Raw genomic sequence first — 22,412 nt, forward strand, 5'->3', positions numbered from 1 at the left:
TCTTGCGATGACGCTGGAGTGTCCTCTCCAGTGAAGCTGAAGCTACAGAGCCTGGGCAGGGTGATATGGAGGGTCTGCTGTTGCCCATGCAGCAGACCCCCCCTCTCTTCGCAGCTGAAGGGTCCAAGGGAAAGACGGAGTCAATACAGCTTGGCTTCAGGTGCGCCGCAGGAGTTGCCGGTGTTGACTACAATGTCAAACCGCCTTAGGGACTCCGGCTCCGGATTTTCTGTCGGGGTTTACTCCCTTAGCCTTTCCCCTGAAGAGGTATGCCGCAAGGCAGCGGAGGTTTTTTGGAGTCAGAGTTTTCCTTCTCTGTGTTTGTACTAGTTCTCCAGTATACTCCTGTATACATGTTCTGCGCCACTGGTCTTTGTGGTTATGTGCTACTCCATCTGCCTGATTTGTCTTTGCAGCCTCCGCAGGGTCTATGTACGATAAAAGAAGTCCAAACCAAGGAGTCCTTGGCTTGGCAGCCTCCTTGGCACTACAGATTCAATTGTTGCTGCCATCCAATGATTCTCACTGACCAAGGCTCCTGCGGAGACTCAAAGCCAAGGGTGCATCTGACTGCACAGACAGTGATGCTTGCGGAACTACTTTATGTCTTCCCAATGGGTTGGGAAGGGTTGAAGCAGTGCAGTGCCTTAACCAGATCCCCAAGAAAAAATAAAGAGAGAGAGAGAGAAAAGCCCTGATTTATAGCATTTGCTGATTTCAAGTCATTCACTTCAAAATGTGAACAATAAGCTCTCCAGCAGGCTACTGGGTTAAAAGGAAATAATGTTTTTTTTTAAAGGATCAACCCCAATTTTTGCTTCCTATGTTTTAATCATATGTTATCAATCAGGGACTTAGCAACAACTAAATACACAAATATGTCACCTATTTCAAATACAATCTTTTGATTTTAGTTAAAATGTCAGCCTATGCCACTCAATACAAGAACTGAAGGTTGAAATTGAGAAAAATCTCTTTAAATGTGTATTTCAGATTTGTCTCAGATAGGTACTTATCTCCAAAAACTAATTTTTCACTTCCTTTTTTTCTGGAAGCCAGATTTTACCACAATCTTTGATACTTTAAGAATAAATAGAATTATGTTTTGTTCTCCAGCCAGTGTCTGGACACAGAACTTTCAGACAGTTTTTGTGGTTGAGTAGGAAGAGATGGGGAAGGAGTGTTTTAGTTTAAGTCCAATGAAAGCTCTTATGTTGTGTATTATTTAGGTTCAGACAAACGAGTCTGACCAATGAAATATGGTGCTTAATTTCAACAGAATGAAAGGATGTAATAATAGTAGGGGGCAGCACATAGATTTTTTGGGGGGTGGGTATTTTATTTTATTTTTTGTATGTTTTATTGATGATGCTGTTACAGTTGTCCTAATTTTTTTTCCCTTTGCTCCTCTCCACCCAGCAGTCCCCCACCCTTAGTCCATGCGCATTGGTTGGGCATATAGTTCTTCTCAACATCTTCCTGTCTACTCCACTCCCTCCTACTATGCTTCTTAATTGCTGCACCATCTCCCTCCCTTTCCCCCCTCCCCCTCCATGCTGACCTCCCCCCAAATGTTCCCCATACCTATAATTCTTTTCCCACTCTCGTTGACTACTTAGTTTGCTGTTGTATTGGTTCCCTGGCTTCTGTTGTTGGTTGTTGTGATACAGTTTTCATTTTAATGTTCATAGTTTTGGTCCTCTTTCTCCTAAACAAATCCCTTTAACATTTCATATCATAGTGGTCTGGATCTGATGAACTCCTTCAGTATTACTTTGTCCTGGAAGCACTTTCTCTGCCCTTCTATTCTGAATGACAGCTTCACTGGATAAAATAATCATGGTTGTAGGTTTTTGCTTTTCATTACTTTGAATATTTCTTGCCAGTCCCTTCTTGCCTGCAGAGTTTCTTTTGAGAACTCAGCTGATAGTCTTATTGGGACCCCTTTGTATGTAATTCTCCCCTTCTCTCTTGCTCCTTTTAAGGTTCTCTCTTTATCCTTAATTTTTGACAATTTGATTAGAATGTGTTTTGGTGTGGTTCTCCCTGGGTGCGTCTCACCTTCCCTTAAATACAGGTGTCTGTGCTTACCGCCACCCCACCGCCATTGCTGCAGCTGCCACCATCAGCACAGCTTGACCTCTCTGCCCTGGCTTCACCCCTCCTACCTGTTCGGATGAGTACCACTTCTTTATAACTTCATACGTTGGACTTCCATTTATTTTTTGGAACTTCTGGTTATTTCTGGTTTTGCAGTAGTAGTATTTCTTCTTAGTTGAGGAGGGAGATGGAGCATGTCAATCTAGGCCTCCATTTTGGCCAGAAGTTTCCTGTGTATGTTTGCCTCTGTGTCTTAGATAGAGCTATTGTTCCTGTTATGTTGTAAGGGGCAGAGCCTTAGGGATTTGTCAGTACAGGGTAACCCGTTTTGCTGCATTGTGGTGCTGTATGTGGGGGAGGGGTCTGAGAGGGAACAATGCTGCTTGCCCAGTACTCACCCCTTTTCCAGGCACCTCTCCCACTTCCGCACCGGCCTGGCACCTCTCTGGCTGTTCCCATAGTGGGTGGGTCTGTGGATGCTCTAGGACCGTGGGGGCCCTTTAAATAGGCAGACTCTTATGAGAGATCAGCAGTTTCTTCCTCCACCCCAACCCCCACTGGTTTGCACAGTTAGAAGCAATGAGACTTGATTTGCCCCATTACTGGGACCCTGAGCTGTGCGGTCTGGTCTGGTGCTGCGAGTGCTCCCCAGGTGTCCCTCCTCACTTTTTAAAATGTGTAACTGTGCTTTTCACCAGCCTGCCTCTGCTGCTGCCGCTGCTGCTGCCACCACACCATGTCATCTCCGCCCTGGCTCCACCCCTCTTACCTGTCTGGATGAGTATTTCTTCTTTATATCTTTGTTTGTTGGACCTCCATGCAGCTTGATTTTCTGGAACTTCTGGTTGTCTCTAGTTTTGAGGTAGTTGTATTCCTTCTTAGTTGTGGAGGGGGATGCAGCATGTCTGTCTACGCCTCCATCTTGGCCTGAAGTCCCTCTATGGTATTTTCTTTCTTTATCTTGTCCTCTCATTAGAAGAAATACCCCCAATACCATTTACCTCTGTGTTAAGTTAAATTGCCATATCTTTCATAAGACCCCATAATTATCCCAACTGAAAGTGATGATCCTTTTCCTGACTCCTGATAAGAATTTCTTTTTGTATTTCTGCAAACTTTTCATGTCTTTTAATAGTCATTTGTATAAAAGTCTTTTAAAACTTACTAATCCTTACATTTTAAAAAATGCAAGCTTTATTGAGATATAATTTACTTGTTATAAAATTCAATGTAAGTATACAGCTACAGTTTAGTGGTTTTTAGTTTATACAGAGAATTGTGCAAACATCACCACTATTAAATGCCAGAAGATTTTCATCCCCCCAAAGAAACCCATCCCCATTAGCAGTCAGTCCCCATTCCCTCCTTCCTCCAGCCCCCGGAAGCACTAATTCCTGTATCTATGTGTTATTTATTCTGGACATTTCTTATGATAGGTTCAGAGGTGGATTTAGTGGCAGGCACACTGGGTGCGCGCCCTGGGCCCCAACTTCTGAAGGGCCCTGCAAAACCCCAACTTTACACATTTTCACATGTTATTTTAATTGCAAATAAAATTCTATAATTTTTTTCAAATATCTGATTGTTACTCCTATTATATGTATACTATCATTAATTATATTTATACTCTAACATATGTTCAATTATTAGTTCAAAATTTTTGTGATTATTATGCTATTATTAATTATATTATACATATATTATATTCAAATTTTATTGGAAATAAAACATTGATAGTACATAATATTTTTTATTTATTTAAATATATGGTTAACATATATTTTTATTTTCCCTGTCTCTCTCTTTTTTTTCAGGGGCCCAATATTTTCTTCTGCACCTGGATCCTCAACTGACCTTAATCTGCCTCTGGATAGGTTATGTCTTCTTTCACTTAGCCAAATGTTTTCAGGATTAAAGTCTGTCCTGGGCAAACCATGGTATAAGATGTTCTATCCATAGGTCAGCATTTAATTTTGCAGGAGAAATTTGTTCAAGACACTCCTGGTTTGTTTTATTTATTAAACCAGTTCCATTCATTTTTGATCTTTCAGAAATGTGTTCATTTTTCTTGTATATTAAACTCAGATTTATGTTAAAATTGGGATCTGACAAAAATGAATGTTAACTATATAGTGTTGGTGGTTAGAATTAGAATTCTCTGAGTATAGAAAAAGGCTTAAAAGAAGACTTAAAGCATCTGTGAAGTAATTGTATGAGGGGAGACCTAAGAAAACCCCTGGCATTTATTTATAAAAAAATATGTATTTATTCTTACTGTTTAAACACCAGTCACCCTCAAGGTACTCTCCATTTGATGCAATACATGTATTGAGACATTTTTTCCACTCCTCAAAACAGTTTTTGAACTCGTTGGCTTTGAATCTTTTAGTGCTCTGCCATTTCTTATTTCACCTCTTCCACATTGGTAAAATGTTTTCTTTGGAGGACTTTTTTCATCTGGGGAAACAAGAAAAGTTATTGGGGGGTGAGATGGAGTGAATAGATTGGGTGAGGCATGAGGGTCATGCCGTTTTTGGTCAAAAACTGCTGAATACTCAGTGCGGTGTGGGCAGGTGGGCTTGTAAACCACCCATCATGAAATGGGCAAATGAGTCGAGTCTTCAAAAAACATTCACTGAGGCTGAATGCAGCCTCTCACAACAACACCAGCCGGTACACTGACACAGATGGGTTCCTAGAGCACTCCCCCATGGGGGAAGCCTGTACTACAAGGAGCCCACCATCCAGAAGATAATTCTAGTTTTTTTTTGGGGGGGGGTCCCCTTCATATATAGAGAATCTTGCTAATATAACCAAATTGGGCAGAAAGACTAATCTGAATTCTAAAACATTTTTAAAAAATACAAATGTAAGACTTTTCAGTGTGCATGCCGCTGCTTTCTGAGATCATCTAGATTATTAGGGGAAAGAACATTTTAGGCAGAGGGAACATTAAGTGCAAAGCCTTGAGCAAGGGGCTTGCCTGCTCTGTTCAATGAACAGCAGTGAGGCCAGTTTAATTAAGATGGAATTGAAAAGGGGAAATAGGAGGAGGTGTGGTCAGAGGAGCAATGGGAACCACATCCGTTTGGTTCCCATATATCATGGCAAGGACTTTTAGCTTTTATTTTGAGTGAGCTGGGAAACCTTTGGAAGGTTGTGAGTAGAGGAATTTTGATTGTTTTGATAGATTCTGTATTTCTGCACTTTGGAGAACATGCTGAAGATGGACAAACACTTAAAACAAGGAAGACAGGTGGTGATTGCAATAACGCAGGCAAAAATAATTGTGCCTTGGACTGGACTGATGTGTGATGAACAGCCAAACTGTGGACAATTGCTGACAATACTTTTGTAGAGTATAAAAGAAGAAGAAAACACACCAAGGATGATGCCCAGAGTTTTCGACTGATAACTGAAGGAAGGGTGTTGTTGTACGAGACGAGGAAGATTTTGGAGACAGACAGGTAGGTGGTTATCAGGAGGCCAGCTTTAATCATCTTGTTTGAAATGCCTTCTAAGCGGATTTGTTGGGCAGCTGTTTGAAATCTAGAGGGGAGGTTCCGATTGGAGATGTAAATGTAGGAGTCCCTAGTGTGGAGATAGTACTTAGAGCCATGTGTCTGGATAAGATCAACTAGAGGAAGTGTGCAGATAAAAGAGGGAAGCAGCCCAGACGCTGAGCTCCGGAGCACTCCAGAATCTAGAGGCCAGGAGATAAGGAAGAACCGGCAAAGGAGGCAGGAAAGGAGAAAAGGCAGGTGAGCGGGAAATCTATCTGCGCATTAGATTGTAAACTGTGTGAGGGCAATCATATGCTTGCGCAACGTTGTATACTTCTCTGGTGTCTCATTCACAAGAAACAATCACAGATACTGACTGAATGCATGAAACAATATAAGACTCTGTATTGTAGCTTCTATATGAAGCAGGGAGTTCCTCTTTTCCATGTCACCAGATTCTTGATCTTTATGGAAGTCCTTTTTCTCAGGCACAATGACTGAATATGTATGAGTTCTTCCTTTCCAGGTGCAGGTGCCTCTTCCAGATGTCCTTCTGTCATTCTCACACTGATGGCTCTATCCCATAGAGCAGGTTATTTCTTTACCCTCTGCATCATGCAGGAAAAGTTACTGTCATGTGGACCTTTGTCCTTTTCTTCTTAAAACTCGTGGATGGCGATGAACCTGCATGTGCATTCTCAGAGAGAAGAAGGGCCTTAGGTCTTTGCCTCCGTGCTTCCCTTATTTTCTCTTCTCTTGGCCAAGCCCGTTCTCCTTTGTGATGCTTTTGTGTTTTGGAAGAGTCACTTGTGGCCTCTCAAAAGACTTGCACAGCTGTATCAGTCTTCCGAGCCCTCACCACGGAGCACTGTAGCCAGGGACCCAATGAATCATTTAGTTCTGTTACTCTGGTAACATTCTAATATAGGTATAACAAAATTGTTTACTTCATGGTGCCTAGGAATAGTGTATGCTAACCTAATTACAAATGATACATTACATATGTTACATTACTGCACACTGTGTAAAATCTATCTGAACATGTATTTTAAAGTAAAATAATATAAGGAAGACTAAAACTCAGCATTTTACTTTCAAAGTTTTTACCATAGGCAAAAGTAACAAATTCTATTCGCGAGGCTCATAATTATCAATGAAAAGGCACACAAAGTAAAAGAGAATATATGTTAGAATTGTAGTTTTTAGAAGTTTAAGTATTACTGTCACAGTTCCTAAAGTTGTTAGATGATGATAAGTATGTCAGAATGTTCTAGAAATTACTGGTATCTTAAGGCCAGCGACTGAGTTAGGTAAGTCTAAATTTTGAAGAAAATAACTAAAAAAGGAATATAAAGAAAAAGTCATTAGCTTCAGAAGAACAAAACCACTGTCCTACTTAGGTCTCTTGCATTGTTATGAAACTGTCAAGCATCGCTGTGCTTAGAATATCCTTCTGTTTTCTGCTTTAAAAGTTGGTGAATGTGAGAAAGCAACTTACATCTGGATTTCTAAATCTACACCAGTGTGTTCGTTTTGGGCATCATAATGGTAAATGTATAAAGTATGTGTCTCATTGGTCAGTTAATCCTTTTACTTCAAAAAGGGAACTTTCATTCAAGGAATCTGTAGTGAGGATGAAGTTGCAGACTGTTATGCTAATTTTGGTTTGCAGATTTCTGATGACCAAATATACATAAAAATATGTCATATTATGAGACATATGAGAAATAAATGACATTCCTTTTCCTGTCGGGTCCTATGTTTCATAAAGAACACTTGAAAGGATTTTTTCCCTCCAGTTTAGAAAATGCATTGGGGTTATACAGTAGCCCCCCCCCACATCCTCAGGGGATACATTCTGAGACCCCTAGTGGATGCTTGGAATTGTGGATAGTACTGGAGCCTATGTATCCTGTTTCTTCTTATACATTTATACCTTTAATAAAGTTGAATAAATTAGGCACAGTAAGAGATTGACAACAATAACTAATAATACAATAGGACAATTATAATAATATACTGTAATAAGAATTATGTGTATGTCTCTCTCTTCCCCCCCCTCAAAATGTCTGATAACTAACCTGAATAACTGAGTGGGCTACTAAGTGACTAATAGATGGAGAACATATACAGAATGGATACACTGGACAAAGGGATGATTCACATCCTGGGTAGGACGAAGTAGAATGGCTTGAAATTTCACCATACTACTCGGAACAATTCAAAATTTAAGTTTATAAATGGTTTGTTTCTGGAATTTTCCACTTACTATGTTCAGACAACAGTTGGCTGTGGGTAAGTGAAACTGAGGAAGGCAAAACTGTGGATAAGGGGGGACTACTAGACAGTAAGCTCTTGCTTAATGTCTTCAATACATTCTTTGACTTTAAGTGAAATGATGTATAATGAAACCAATTTTACCGCAGGCCAATTAATATAAACCATAGTAGGTTCCCATAGCATCTCATGTTCAAACAAAACAATATTGAACTAAACCACCTAAAGCTAGGACCTGCTGTAGTTTAAAAGTAACACACAATTGGTTACCAATCTTTGATGAAATCCAACAAGAGAATGGGGCATTTATATTAGGTTGAAATGATTTCAGGCTTTATCAAAGATAGTAAAACTTAAAAAGAGTCTTTTGTCAAAGGAGATGGCAGCTGAAAAAAAGTTTTCACAGACCATATTTTTTTTGTATTAAAAGTAATTTACAAGTTACATTTAATTTTTCCCCTCTTCTCTGCTTTGTTACGTACCATCCTCTAACTTTCAGCCACTTTTAAACTCACACATGTCAAATATTTTACTAAAACTCATTCTTGGATGATCATTGCAATGTAAGAAAAGTCATTTTTCTTTGGTCTTCTTCATTGTTATGAAACCAATGAAAAGCATCAGAAATTGTCCTGGGTTATTGATTGCCTTAGTCTGTTTGGGTTTTCAGAATGAAATACAATAGGCTGTGGCTTAAACAACAGAAATTTATTTTCTCACAGTTTGGAGACTTTAAAAAATTAAAGTTTTGCAATTGCATCAACTTTTTTTGATGTAAAATGAAATTATGTGTGTTTATACATTAGTGTGTAATGTAATTTATGCTTGATCACACTTTCATTAGTCACGAATAGTTCTGAAATTATTGATATCAAGTGGGGCCAAAAGAAGGACCACAATGCATAAACTTCTGAAATCCTCTTTAATGTCACTGCCACTCAGACCTTTTCAAGGTAGTCCTATGTTTAATTTCCAAAATTGGGCTGAAAACTCACAGACACCCTGAATTTATAAGCGTTGAGCTTGGCTTTGTCCTACTAGCTTCCTTAGTGCCATTGTAACCATTAGGATTTAAAACTGTTTCTATGTGTTTTGCCCTTTTATTTATTTTAGCTGCTGGACACACCTTTTCCTTTTTAAAACTGGTGTGTCGATGGCCTTTCCTTGTAATAACAGTTGACATAATTCTGCGGAGCTGAAAGAAAACACTATTAAGGGAACATTGGCTATTTCCAGCTTTCTTAGACCTCTGCGAGAAGGAATGTAGGTCTCAAACCGGGGTCAGGTGGAGAGAGAGACACCAGTGTGCGCACCTCAGAATTTCAGGTTCTCACGCATACTTCTTTTTGCTTGGGATTTACATTCTCCCCAACACTAAGATATGGAATTAAAACAAAATTAGGTACCATTTTTTTTAAACCTGTTAGGTTGGCAGATGTTTAGAACAAGCAAAAGCAAACAGTGCTGACAAATACTTAGAGATATAAACATTCCCTTATTTTGGTGGTAGGGGTGAGAATTCCTTAACTGTGTTTGCAAATAAATGTGGCAGCAATTATTTGAATTAACTCTGTATGTCTTATGGCAATTCCAGTTCTAGAAATCTAATTTACGTTAAAAAGTCACATTTGATAAAGAACATGTATATACATAATGCTATGTGTAACATTGTTTTTCATGACAATAAACCATAAATAATCTGAATGCCTGTGAACAAGGAATTTAATAAATTATGGTATGTATGCATGCACACACACACAGACATACACAATGAAAAATGATATCTCAGTTATTTAAATGTCCCAGATGGGAGGGATGCTCACAAATATACTGTGAGGTGAATCAAAGCAGATTCAGAGTAAAAGAAATAATACCAACCTGTTAAAAAAAACCCAAAACCTAAAAACAGATTTTGTGGCCTTCTTTCCTTCAGGACCCATGGAGGGTGCAGAAGAGAAGAAAAGATGGTTCTTGCTGTGTCTGAAATTCTTAACAAAAAGTGAAGGAATTTTTCAGAGCTGAAGATCAAGCTCCTGAGAAAGAAATTTGTTCAAAGGCTGTTTTGAAAGGTAAGAGAGAAGCTTATCTCTGAGGAAGCTAAGCACTACCACAGGATTACAGGCAGATGTACAGAGCTGAAGAAAGAATGGCTAGGATGACAAGAAAAGGTGGCAACTTCCCTGTACCCACAGAACGCAACTTAGCACATGTCATCAGGATCAGTATTAATGGCGCAGACCCAAATTTCTGAAAGGTGTTGTAGCTTCTCCAACGTTGCCCGATTTTCCGTGATACCTTTGTGAAGGCTTCTGTTAACATGCTGAGGATCGTGGAACCACATATTTCACGGAGGTAGCCAAACCTGAGGTTAGTAAATGAATTGATCTGCGAGCGTGGTTATGGTAAAATCAATAAGAAGCTAATTGTGCTGACAGATAATACATTGATTGCTCAATCTCCTGGTAATCACGGCATATTCTGCATGGCGGATCTCATTCATGAAATCTATGCTGTTGGAAATTGCTTCACAGAAGCAAACAACTTCAGCTGCCTTTGAATTATCTTCTTGAGGTGGACTGAAGAAAAAGACCGTGCATTTTGTCGAAGGTGGAGATGCTGGCAATAGGAAAGTCTAGATCAACAAGCTTATTAGAAAGATAAACTAAGGTGTTTACCGCAATTATTTTTTGTAATCTGCCCAGTCAATGAACAGTGACTCCTTTCAAATTGAAATGTAAAACTACAAAAACAATCCCCCCTCCCCACACTCCCACTCCGGAGGAAGCAGTTATGGGTTGACCAAAGAGAAAATGGGGCAAGTACACATGTAATTCTTCACATTTGTCACCTAAGGGAGGTATGGGGGGTATAATTTTTCATCCATTCATTTATTCATTTGTTATATCATTAAAGGGAAGCCACAAAGATGGATACTGGCTGAGAGGAGGGCTGATCACCAATATGGCAGCCAGAGTCACTGTCATCCCTCTAAAAGTGAGCAGGGGGCTTCTGACTTTTTGAGCACAGAGATTTGGAGATGGAAGCTGATTGAGGAGGAAGAGAATGGCTGGACCTTCCGTGTTGCCTAAAGTTACTGACAGCCACTCTCCCCGTACAGGGGTCTTCAGGTTGCGCAGGGCAACTCTCCCGTTATGTGCAACAGTACAGTCGTCTCCTGCTTCAGGAGGAGTTTTACCCTTACCTGTGCCAAGCTCGGCTTCCTAGGGTGGGAAGAATGAAGGCAGCAGAAAGTTATTGATGGACAGAGGTGCATTTACTATAGATAGGTATCTGTCCAAACTTCCAGATGAGTCAAGAAATTCACCAGATATTCATGCTTCCCTGCGCACCATGCCCACAGATCTAGGCACCCATTTGCATATGGATATTATTATCCAAAGATTTGCCAAGAGAAGAACATGGTAAGATAACAATCGAAGTTATTAATCTATGCTTTTTTTCTTCTTATATGAGTATGTATTTCCCTCTCTCTGTTCCTCCTCATTCAAGCAGATAGCTGACTACGAGAAAGTGTGAAGTAGGATAATGTTTCAGTAACCCAATCTGAAGGAGATATCAGGCAAGATTGCCAGAAAAGGCAAAATGAAGGGGGATTTGTGGGCATTGACCAGGGCTCTTGGCCAGAGACATGATAAGAGGTGAACTTTCCAAGCTCAAAGGAGATACCCAGAGGAACAAGGGGGTGTAGGGAGAAAGGAAAGGGTGGAGTTTGTGGGACCAAAAAGATAGATTCAGTGCCTGGTTTTCAACTACATAAAGGACGGAGCGGTAAGATGCTGTAGAGGAAACATGTGCTTGGTAGTGACACAAATGATACTAAGAGGATCCATTTTCCCAACAGCAGACATTTCGGAATTTAAAAAAAAAAAATGCTGCAATGAGTATCCTTGTGTCCTGTGTAAGAGTTTTTATACTTTAGAAGTTGGCCTGCTGGGTCTTAAGCTTCAGATTTTGCTAGATATTGCCAAAATGCTTTCCAAATTATACTAATTTGCTCTTTCAACCTCTTATAATTTTCTTCTCAAATTTAAACTGCATTCCCTATCATAAAACTTCAATGTTTATTCATCGTCAGCAATTAACATTAAGAATTTGAAAGTTCTCTTAGTGCCCCACCACACCTGTCCTTGTCAGGCTTTTCACTTTTTTCCAGTTTGATGGAAGTAAAAAGGTATCTTATTTTAATTTGCATGTTTCTATTGCTGGCATGTTACCAATATATTTATTGGTTATACAGAGCTTCTCTTTTGTGAACTGGAGGTTTATATTTACTTCTTCACCGAAATTTTTGTCTTTTTCTTGCTTGTAGGATCTCTTTATATATTCTATATTGCAATAATTTCTCAAATATCTAGTAAATCTTTTCTCTGCTTCTAGCTTGTCTTTTAACTTTGTTTATGGTGTCCAGTGTATAGGAATGTACAGTGTTTTTGCCTTGAATTATATTCAGCTTTTAGTTTGTACTTAATGGTTCTTAATAGATTTTATTTTTTGGAGCAGTTTCAGGTTCATAGCAAAACTGAGCAGAAGCCACACAGATTTCCCATATTGCCTCTACTTCCACACATGCATAGCCTCATTCATTGCAACCGATGAACTTTTTATATTTTAAGAGATCTTTTCTTACATGAATGTTATGAAATAATCTCCTACTTTTTTCCTAAAAGTTTTTAGGGTTGCTGTGAGCTTTTATGTCTTTAATCTACATGAACATCCTATTTGTGTATAGAATGAGGAGGAATTTAATTTTCTGATACATTTAAAAGTTTGTTTCTCAATCACACAGGATCAGACCACCCTATTGACAGAATTCACCTGCAGCCCACTGAAAGATGAAGGATAACAGAGCAGTTCATAGCAGGCATCAGGACTAGACATTGTGGGTAAACCACCAGGCTCATGATAAGACTCAGAAGCCAAAGGAAAAAAAAATAGTGGTGTTACCTGGAATAGTTAGTGGGGTGACTACTGTGGAGTTACCCATGTTGAGGACATTGGCTAATGGGGAACTAGAGACAAGATACTACTGGGCTGTATCCCAACTGGATATCAGAATCTGGGTCAAACAGCCAACCAACCAGCAAACATAGCAGCAAATATGGCAGAACTAACACAGCCAAAGAATTTTCCAAGCAACTGTAGGCAATCAAGAAAAAGTATTTTCTGGATAATGTTTAATTTGTGTAATATCACTGATGTATGTAACACTTAACATGTAACCTTCTTTAAGTTCTTAAAATATTGAACCTAGTGGAGAGAAGAGATCCTCCTTTAATTGTTTAGTTAGAAAATAGAAGATTTAGATTCATTCCCCCATAGAATAAAATAAAATCAATTTAAATAATTTGAGCAGAGAGATTATAATTTTTTAAATAAAATTTATTTTCTATAAATAAAATAATTACACAGAATTCAGAGCAACTTTTGTATTTAAAAAGCCTTTTGAAGAAAATAAAAGAAAACCTTGAATTATATCAACCACTTATATTGGTATCATGCTTTCTAATGTAAAGTCTCTGTACATCATCTCAGTTATCAGAATTGATCCAGTCTGTAATTTCTAAGATGAGTATCAAATTAAACTTCTGAAATGTAGATCAATCTTTGTAATAAACATCTTTTAAAATAAAAATAATAAGCTGGGAATATCCCTAATGTATTCTGAATCCCCCAGTTGGCCCACGTAATTTTTCTTATTCTTCTGTAACACATGGGATTCTTTCTATGAATGACATCAGTTTGGAAATACCCATGGTTTTCTGAGTTATAAATGGATATCTCACTATATATGCCTGATTGTATTATGATTCATACTTTCACTTCTGTTTTTTTATACTATCATTTTGAAAAAGTGAAAATGAAACTGTTTCATTGGTCAACAGTTCAAAAGAGAGAGTAAAAAGTGAGGTGGATATAATGATTTACAAAATATTTCAGGATTATATTTCAAAAATGTCAAAATATTTTTGAAAATATTTTGAAAACCATTTTTTAAGGAAGAAACAATGTAGTTGTGAAAATTGCTCTCAGAGTTAATCTGGGACTTAATATTGACTATTGTCAGAGTTCTGTTTTACATAGAAGCATTTCTTCCAGCATCTCCTTCTGTCTAAACACTGGTTTTCTTTGTAGAACTCAGCCTTACACCTCTATAAGCTTTTCCCTTACATATTATACTATGGTAGAAAAGTGATGATTGCCAAAGAGTTAGGAAGAAAGAAAGGAAGGGAAAAGGAGGGAAGGAAGGAAGGAAGGAAGGAAGGAAGGAAGGAAGGAAGGAAGGAAGGAAGGAAGGAAGGAAGGGCAGTGTGGAAAATTCCCACCTGATTCCAGGTTTGAGAGTCTTTATTTATACTTCAAGTTTCCTTAAGGCAAGAGTCACACCTGCTCATTGCTGTGTGACTTGCATCTTTGTCAGTTCCTGGCATATAGCAACGTTCAACAAATATTTGTTGAGTAAACGAACACATGAACTTAAATACAATTTCTGCATCTCATGGTTTTCTGCGGAAAACCACAAGAAAAAAATGGCTTCTGAGGTCTCAGAATTTTAGTAACCATGAAGTATCAGGAATCGAATGAATTTCTCGTATAAGATCCTTAAAGTAGTATCACAAGGCATGAGGTCTAAAGCTAGATATCTCAATGCCTTGTGATTCTTTAACATTACTTGTTAGAATGGGAATTTAGCCAGAGATTATAAACACTTTAAAGATTAATGTGACTTAAAAATCTTGTTATGAAGTATATATTTACCTTTATGGGCTGTCTGTCACCAAATGGTAGTTTCTACAAAGAATTGTCCTGTGGGTCAATATGTGTTTTTCTATAAATAAATTAATTCCTCACTTTCAAATATTTCCTTCTCAGACTGAATTTTGTTTTCTGCTTACACTGCCTGATGCTTGAATTTCAAATTTACCAACTCTTTTAACTTAAGGCATTGAATAATGATCTTATGTAAGATAGGAAATCACCTTCTGTTTTTAACAATCACTAACTTAAGAGGGGGTAGTCAATCACTCTTTGGATTTCTAAGACATTGAAACACAGGAAGATATGATTGTATAAAAGGGAAGGAGTTAAAAATGTATAAAGGGCAATACATTTGTGAGAACTGTTTAGTAGAAAATATAGAAGTTACTCCTTCCAAAAATTGTCAGAAGAGCCCCCAAACACCATTAAAACATATCAGAACATCCAATGTCAGGTATACTAGAAACCTGAGGTGAAATATTGAGAATATCCTGAGAATATTAATAAAATTATTCTTTTTTTAAGCCATACACTTTGTGATAGTTAATCTGCAATAGATTATAGAACAGAATTGCTATAAAGGTTAAGTGGATATTAATGAAAAAAAAAAAGTCAAACAGTGGATTCTATTTGAAAACTGAAGGCAATTAACAGCAGAAATACGGAAATCATCTTACTGAAACAGAATAGCTAATAAGCCAATAAGACTTGACTTGTAACCTGTTAAATATTTTTAAAAGAAATAATGTGTTAAGCAGAAAGGGAACTGGCCAGCCTGGCATACGAGAGAAGAAAACAAAGAATCCATGAAGCACACTTTGGCAGAGAATTTTAGAGAAATTTGTTCCCAAGATTTGTCCTTTTTGGGGATGATTGTTGAAACTGTGGCATTAGTTATTCATTGCTTGATGTCAATGAACATCTTGTTTAAATCAATCCCTACTTACTCGGACTTCATATTCACTAAACAATATTTTGATTATAATTTGATTTCTGACATAGCTTTACAAGGAAGAAATGCATTGGCTGGAGGACCCTTTGGCAGTTGTACCCCTCATTATAATTAATGGTTCCCCCCTGTCCTGTTTTGTACAGAAATCTCCTCAATCTAGTTTGTATAAGTTACACTTCCCAAGTTTGACCTCATCTGGGCACTGACAGTGTTGAGTGTTCATGCAGACAAGGCAGAGATCTGGGCTGCAATGGCTTTCCCAAGGCTACTGCCACTTGGATGACTCCTTTGGGCCTTCCTACTTTTTGTGGGGACAGGGTGACAAAGTTCCTGGTGAAATGCATGGCATAGAATCTTAGTTTCCATTCCAAAGTGTTTCCTCCAGCAGTTTGTATAAATAAGACAAAAGGCAAATAGTGTACTGCGAAGCAAGTAGAGAGGAAAAAGAGAGAAAAGGAGTGGGCTGAAGAAATGTTTCATTGACATATTAAGTCCTGACAGAAATTTCCCTTGTTACGGAATATTGTATCTTGTCAGGTGTGATAGTTAATTTTATGTGTCAACTTAACTGGGTCATTGGAGGGCCCAGACGTTTAGTTAAACATTATTCTGGGTGTGTTTGTTAACATTTGAATTGGTAGACCTTGTACAGCAGGTTGCCCTCCCCTATGTGGGTGGGCCCCATCCAATCAGTTGAAGGCCTGGATAGAACAAAAGGCTGATCCACCTGCACAGAGAGGGAACTCCTTCGGCCTGGCTGCTTTTGAGCTGAGGCATCAGCTTTTTCTTGCTTTCAGACTCTCATTGAAACACCAGCTCTTCCTGGGTCTCAAGTCTGCCAGTATTCTGACTGGGTCTCCTGCTTGCCGACTGAAGATCTTGAATCTTACCGGCCTTCATGATCATGTGAGCCATTGTCTTTCTCTGTCTGTATACATCCTGCGGGTTCTGTTTCTTTGGATAACTCTGACTAACTCATCAGGTGTTTTCAGAAATGGCGTTTGGCCAGAGAATTTTACTTTTGCAAATGAATTTGGTCTTCAATGTATTCACTGGCAAGGGAAAAATATTTTTGTCTAAAGAGATTTTCTGTGATTCAGTGTAAATGTGTTTTCCATTTTTCTCTTTAATGAAGATACATCCCTTTTCATGAACACTTGTTAAATTTATCCCCAGTGATGAAAAATTAAATGCAGTAATTAACTTAAAAAACTCGGTGTACTTTTATGTCAGTAATGTCTATGGTACATTTTGCCTGGCTGGTTTTATTTGTGATGCGGCCACATTTCCTTTAGCTTAACAAGCTATTCCCTCAAATCCCCAAACTCAAACCTGACTCTTCTCTTCACCAAACCACCCACTACAAAGTCAACAACTCTACAACTTGCAAGTCCTGCCAAAATGCTTTTAAGAATAATTTATTAAAGGAAAATATAAATCAACAAGTGGTTATATTCCATCCCGATAATGTAAGACCATTTACTAATTCCACAAGCATTTATTGAGCATGCACCAATGTACCAGACTGGAGGAACAAAGACGAAACAAACACAGACTTTTTCCTTAAAGAATGAATATAGGAAAATAGATATGAAGGCAAAGAGGGAAAGGAAACTGCCTGATATGTATTGAGCATCTCTGCTTTACCAGGCATGTTGTGAAGACAACACTCCAAGGTAGAGACTATCATCTCTCATTTATGAGGGTTCCTAGGCTCAGGGAGGTCATCTAGTTAGGAAAGTAGGGATTATGAAATTATAGCTAGCATTTGCAGAACCTCAGTGACAGAGTAGAGTTCAAACTTGTCTCTTACAAAGCCAGAAACATGAGTTATTCTTTATTCCTCTCCTTCATTCTTTAAATCCATCCCAACATTAAGACTTACCAGTTTTACTCCAGTTAATCCAAGGATGCCATCACTTCTCACCTTGATCATTGGATTAGATTCCTACATCCTTTTTGATTGCTTTCTAATTGCTTTTCCACATAGTAGCTGGGCTGGAGTTTTGAATTTCAAATCTCATTAAATTATAACTTCTCAAAATATTATGTAATTTTTCATGCTCCTTGGATAAAGCTAAAAAATCATTGACTTAGAAAATCAAAGACAAGGTTCTAATTTCTGCATCCTAATGACTCTAGCCGCATTTCACATCAAGTTTATCTTCACTTAGCCACACAGATCTCCTGTTCCATTCACATGCCTCTGGCCCCAGGACCTGTTCCTCTCTCCCTAAATCACCGCTCCCAATATTCCAGAATGTTATCTCCTTCAGAGATTTTACCATAATTGGAATTTTTTTTGTGTGATCCCCTTTGATTATTGGATTAGAAACACCAGCAAGTCTGAAAGAGTCTGTGTCTTTCTTTTTCTCTCCTACTGTATCTCTGCCCTAGCAAAGTGCTGGCACATAACAGAGCTTGCCAAATAAAGGTGTGGTCTCTAGCAATATTCATATCCTCTGTCTCAGAGGTACTTCCATTCTTGAATTTACATGTGCAGCCAGAGAGGTTCAGTTGACTTATTGACGTGCCCCAAATTGCAAAACCAGAGGTGGGAAGAATTGGTGTTTTTACTTTTTCACATTATATCTTAGACCTTCCCATTTCTTAAGCGTTGGAGAATAACAAGAATCATGACTATGCCCAGCACCATGCTGCCCCTGATCCCCTTTATTTTTTTGTTATTGGATTACATTGGACATCTGAACTCTCAGTGATTTGTACTTATTTCTGAACACACATTTTTGTTTAGGAAAAATAAACTGACTAGTTTTTAATAAAATGCGATTAAGAGAAAATAACTATGGATGGTTCCATAACCAGGAACTCTGGTAATTTTTGATGCAGTGGATAAAAAATATAGATTCATAAAATAAGAAAAAATTTTTATTAATAAATAAAATTTACACTCTAGATGTGCTGCAAAAGAAGCAAGTGTATTGAGGTTTAATACATTTAATTCAAGAACATAAATACAATGACAAATTTTACCATTTCTATTAATAATAGGGTGGCTTGCCTGTTAATATTCTTTTTATTAAGTTGGGACACATAATACGGCTAATAATTAACAATTTTTGATCACTAAATGGCGTTCTCATGTGGTTTAATTTCCTCATAAAAAGATATTTCCCTCTCTCTCCCCTGTGTCCTAGGAAACATTTCATTTCTTTTTCTCTTTTAAAAATCCTCACCCAAAGATATATTTACTGATTCAAGAGAGGAAAGGGGGAAAGGGGGGGGGAGAAAGAGAGTAGGGAGAGAGAGAGAGAGAGAGAGAGAGAGAGAGAGAGAGAGAGAGAGAGAGAGAGAGAGATGTGAGAAAGAAACATCAATTGGTTACCCCCCATATATTCCTGGACCAGGGGTCAAACTGCATCCTAGGTATGTGCTCTGACCAGAAATTGTACCTCCAACCAAGTGAGCCACCTGGCCAGGACAACATTTCATTTCTTACCAGCCAGTTGAAAAGAGCCCAATTTTGATGGACTTTGCTGACTGGAATGATGATCTCCTGACTAGAATGATGATCTCCTTTCTTCCACATTATATATGTGCATCCATTTTCCATCTCAAAGCCGTGGATTAGTTAGAGGTTGTCTGCTTTTTGATCAAGGGTGGTAAGGCCTCAAGTAGTGAAAAGAATGGAGGAACTCATAAATTCCTAGGACCTAGTGTATTTATAATTCTTCCTGCACACTTTGATATGACTCATGGCGATTACTCATGTTGAGTGAAAGCAGTGGACACAATGGATTGGGCCAGGGATCAGGAGGTAAACTCTATTAAAGGAAAGGGGAGGAGAAATCATGCTGACCAAAAGAGATGACTGCGGCTTCTGAATTTCCAGTTTCTACTCGGTCTCTAGGAGGCCCTACCTTACTTTATTTCTCATCTATGAATATCCATGAGATTTTTTTTTTTTTGTAGCTTTCTAATAATAAAACTCTTTACTCATGCTTGTTAGGGAAAACTCTTTTCCTCATCACTAAACAACCCCTGACCAAGATAAGAATTAAATGGCATGGCTATGTGAATATCTTTTTCTTTTTTCTCTTCTCCTTTTATAAACTGTAAAGACAAATATGATGAGAGGCTATTTAAGAAAAGGAAATGTTATTTCTCTGTGAAAGTTGGCTTTCAGAATAGAAATTTAGTTCCTTATTTCCAATTAGATTGTTTGCAAAAAACCAGTAACCAAGGAGAAGGTGGCGCTTCAACGAGGTATGAAATGTACGCTATTAGACAGTTAACACAAGTGCACCAGCAAATATTACTTATTTTCAATCCAGAGGCTTGAAGAAGTTGTTCAGTTGGGTTTTTCTCTTTTCCCTTCAGGAGGAGGAGGAATTGATCTGAGCTCGTGCTGTATATGGACAACCAAGGAGATCACCTCTGGCCACACTTCAAAACTTTCTTGTACAACTATAAAATCAATTGGCCTAGATCTTAGGTATCATTCCTTATGAAAAATTTTTGTCCCTACGAATAAGTGTTTTTAGAAAAAAATTTTGCTAAGGCACAGAAAACATATTGGAGAATATTACAAATGCATTTATCTTAGTTATTTCACAAACCTTTTCACTGTCCTTCAGAGGGGGTTATTCATGCAAAGATTGAGCTGAACTTAAAGGGTAAAGATCTGAAATAAGAAGAATCATCTTTTCTTCATTTCTGAATAGGGATTTTCAAAGCTCTCATATCTTGTTTTCCTTATCTATGGATAAAGAAATCTGGGGTTGACCTACATTTCCTTTAGTAATGTTTGTTCAGTTATATAGCAGGTGTTTTCATCTTTTTCATGAGTTATCCTTGGTACCAGATATCAATAAGGTACAGAGCCATTGTGGAACTTTTCTAACGGTAAATGATGAGCACAGCGATTATATCAAGAGTCTATAAGAAAACAATGTGGCTGGCTTAGAGCCCCAAGGACAATATCTCTTAATTGGAGCCAAGATTGTATTTGGAAGATTATGTTTCTTGTCCCTGACAACTAACATGTTGCATACAATGGAATGTAGGTTTCTTTGGTGATTAGAGTGAAGCTGACCTAGAAGGGGAGTGGTTCTTATGGGATAAAAACACAAACCTTCATGAACATATGTATATTCCCCAAAGCTGAGCTTGAGACTTTGCATGGCCTCTCATCCAAGCCTGCCGTCATTCAGATATTCTAGAATCACTAAAGTGTGTTCGTATTCTGAAGGCTCTGCTGGTTCTGACTGCGATCAACAGGGGGCGCTAGTAGCGAATGTCTATACCCTTTAAATATCTACTACGTACCGGTTGCCATTTGGGCAAGATGGATAAAATGATGTAATTTTATCATATTTCAGGCGCTATGTCCAGGCCTCACTATGTACCATTATGTTTTAATTTTTCAAAATCCCCAAAGGAGATATTATTGAATATATGCATATTTTACAGATGCAGAGATTGGAGTTTGAAGAGGTGAATCTGACAGCCCCTGTCTGCACACACACAATTAAGTAGAAATTTCAGGGTTCAAATCTAAGTTTATTTTATTCCCAATCTGGTATTCTTAACTAATATAGTCTACTGCATCTAAGCACCTTTTTTTTTTTTTTTTTGCTTTTAAGGGACTGATATTTTTATTTATTACTATTTTATTTATTTAAAAAATACTTATTTATTTTTTGAGAGAGGGGATAGGAGGGAGAAAGAGAAGAAGAGAAACATCAATGTGTAGTTGCCTTTTGCACACCCCTAACCAAGGACCTGGCCTGCAACCCAAGCATGTGTCCTGACTGGGAATTGAACCAGTGACCCTTTGGTTTGCAGGCCAGTACTCAATCCACTGAGCCACTCCAGCCAGGGCTTAAGGGACTGACATTTTAGTCACACTGGTAAACTTGTTAGTCATCAATCAAGCAGGTTATGGTGGAGGAAAGCATAGACACTAAGAGAATATGGGGAAGGTGCCTAAACTTGACTGATGGGATGAGACATGGCACCCTGGAGAAGGGAACAGCGCTGGGTGAGTAGGAGTCAGTCAATAGTGATGGAAGAAAACCCTATTTTGGGCGTTGGGAAGGGCATGCGCACATACTGAAAATGAAATTATTTTTGTGAAGTTGGGACAAGAATGGAAGTTGAGGAGTCATCTTGGATGGGAGTAGAGAAGTGGGTGGCGACCTCATACGGAAGCATTGTATAGCACTGTAAAGGATTGGATGTTATCCATATGTCAATAGGAAGACCTCGTGGATTTCATGAATAAAAGTCACATCATCAGATTTGAATGTTAAAAAATTTCTCTTTAGAAGTTGTATGGAAGTTGGATTTGAAGTGATTGGGTGAAGAGAAAACAGATTTTGCTGTTAAAAAGTAATTTGTGCGGGAAAATGTGAGTCCTCAAATATGATAGTGATAATGTGAATGAAGAGGAAGGAAAGATGTGAGAGACTTTTGGAATTGAATTTATTAGATTTAGTGGTTAGCTTGCAGGTAAAGAGGAGATGAATAAAAATGAAAAAGATCTTGAAGATGATTGCCAAGTTTCTGTCTAAGCTGACTGTTTCATCAAAGGAGTGGATCCACAGGAGGAGCAGATTCCTGAGAAAATAATGGGGTACCTCTACAGGATATTCAGGTGGGGAGGCCTAGAGTTGTACAAATGGATTTGGAGCTTAGCAGAGAGGTCTCAGCTAAAGACATGCTTCTGTACTCATTGGCAAAAAGGTGGTAACAATTCATTAGAGAGGGTGAAACCTTTTAGTGACGGTGTGAAGGAAGAGGAAGAAGAGGATGAGTAGAGAAAGCTCCAACATTTACAG

The 22,412-nt window shown here is 38.3% G+C and overlaps 1 pseudogene; it reads left to right on the forward strand.

The window, feature by feature from the left end:
- Positions 1–9,818: 9,818 nt before the first annotated feature.
- Positions 9,819–10,546, forward strand: LOC150020701 (large ribosomal subunit protein uL30 pseudogene; annotated as a pseudogene).
- The last annotated feature ends 11,866 nt before the right edge of the window (positions 10,547–22,412 follow it).

The sequence above is a fragment of the Furipterus horrens genome, unplaced genomic scaffold (assembly GCF_987537825.1).
Source record: "Furipterus horrens unplaced genomic scaffold, mFurHor1.1.pri manual_scaffold_1, whole genome shotgun sequence".
NCBI lineage: Eukaryota > Metazoa > Chordata > Mammalia > Chiroptera > Furipteridae > Furipterus > Furipterus horrens.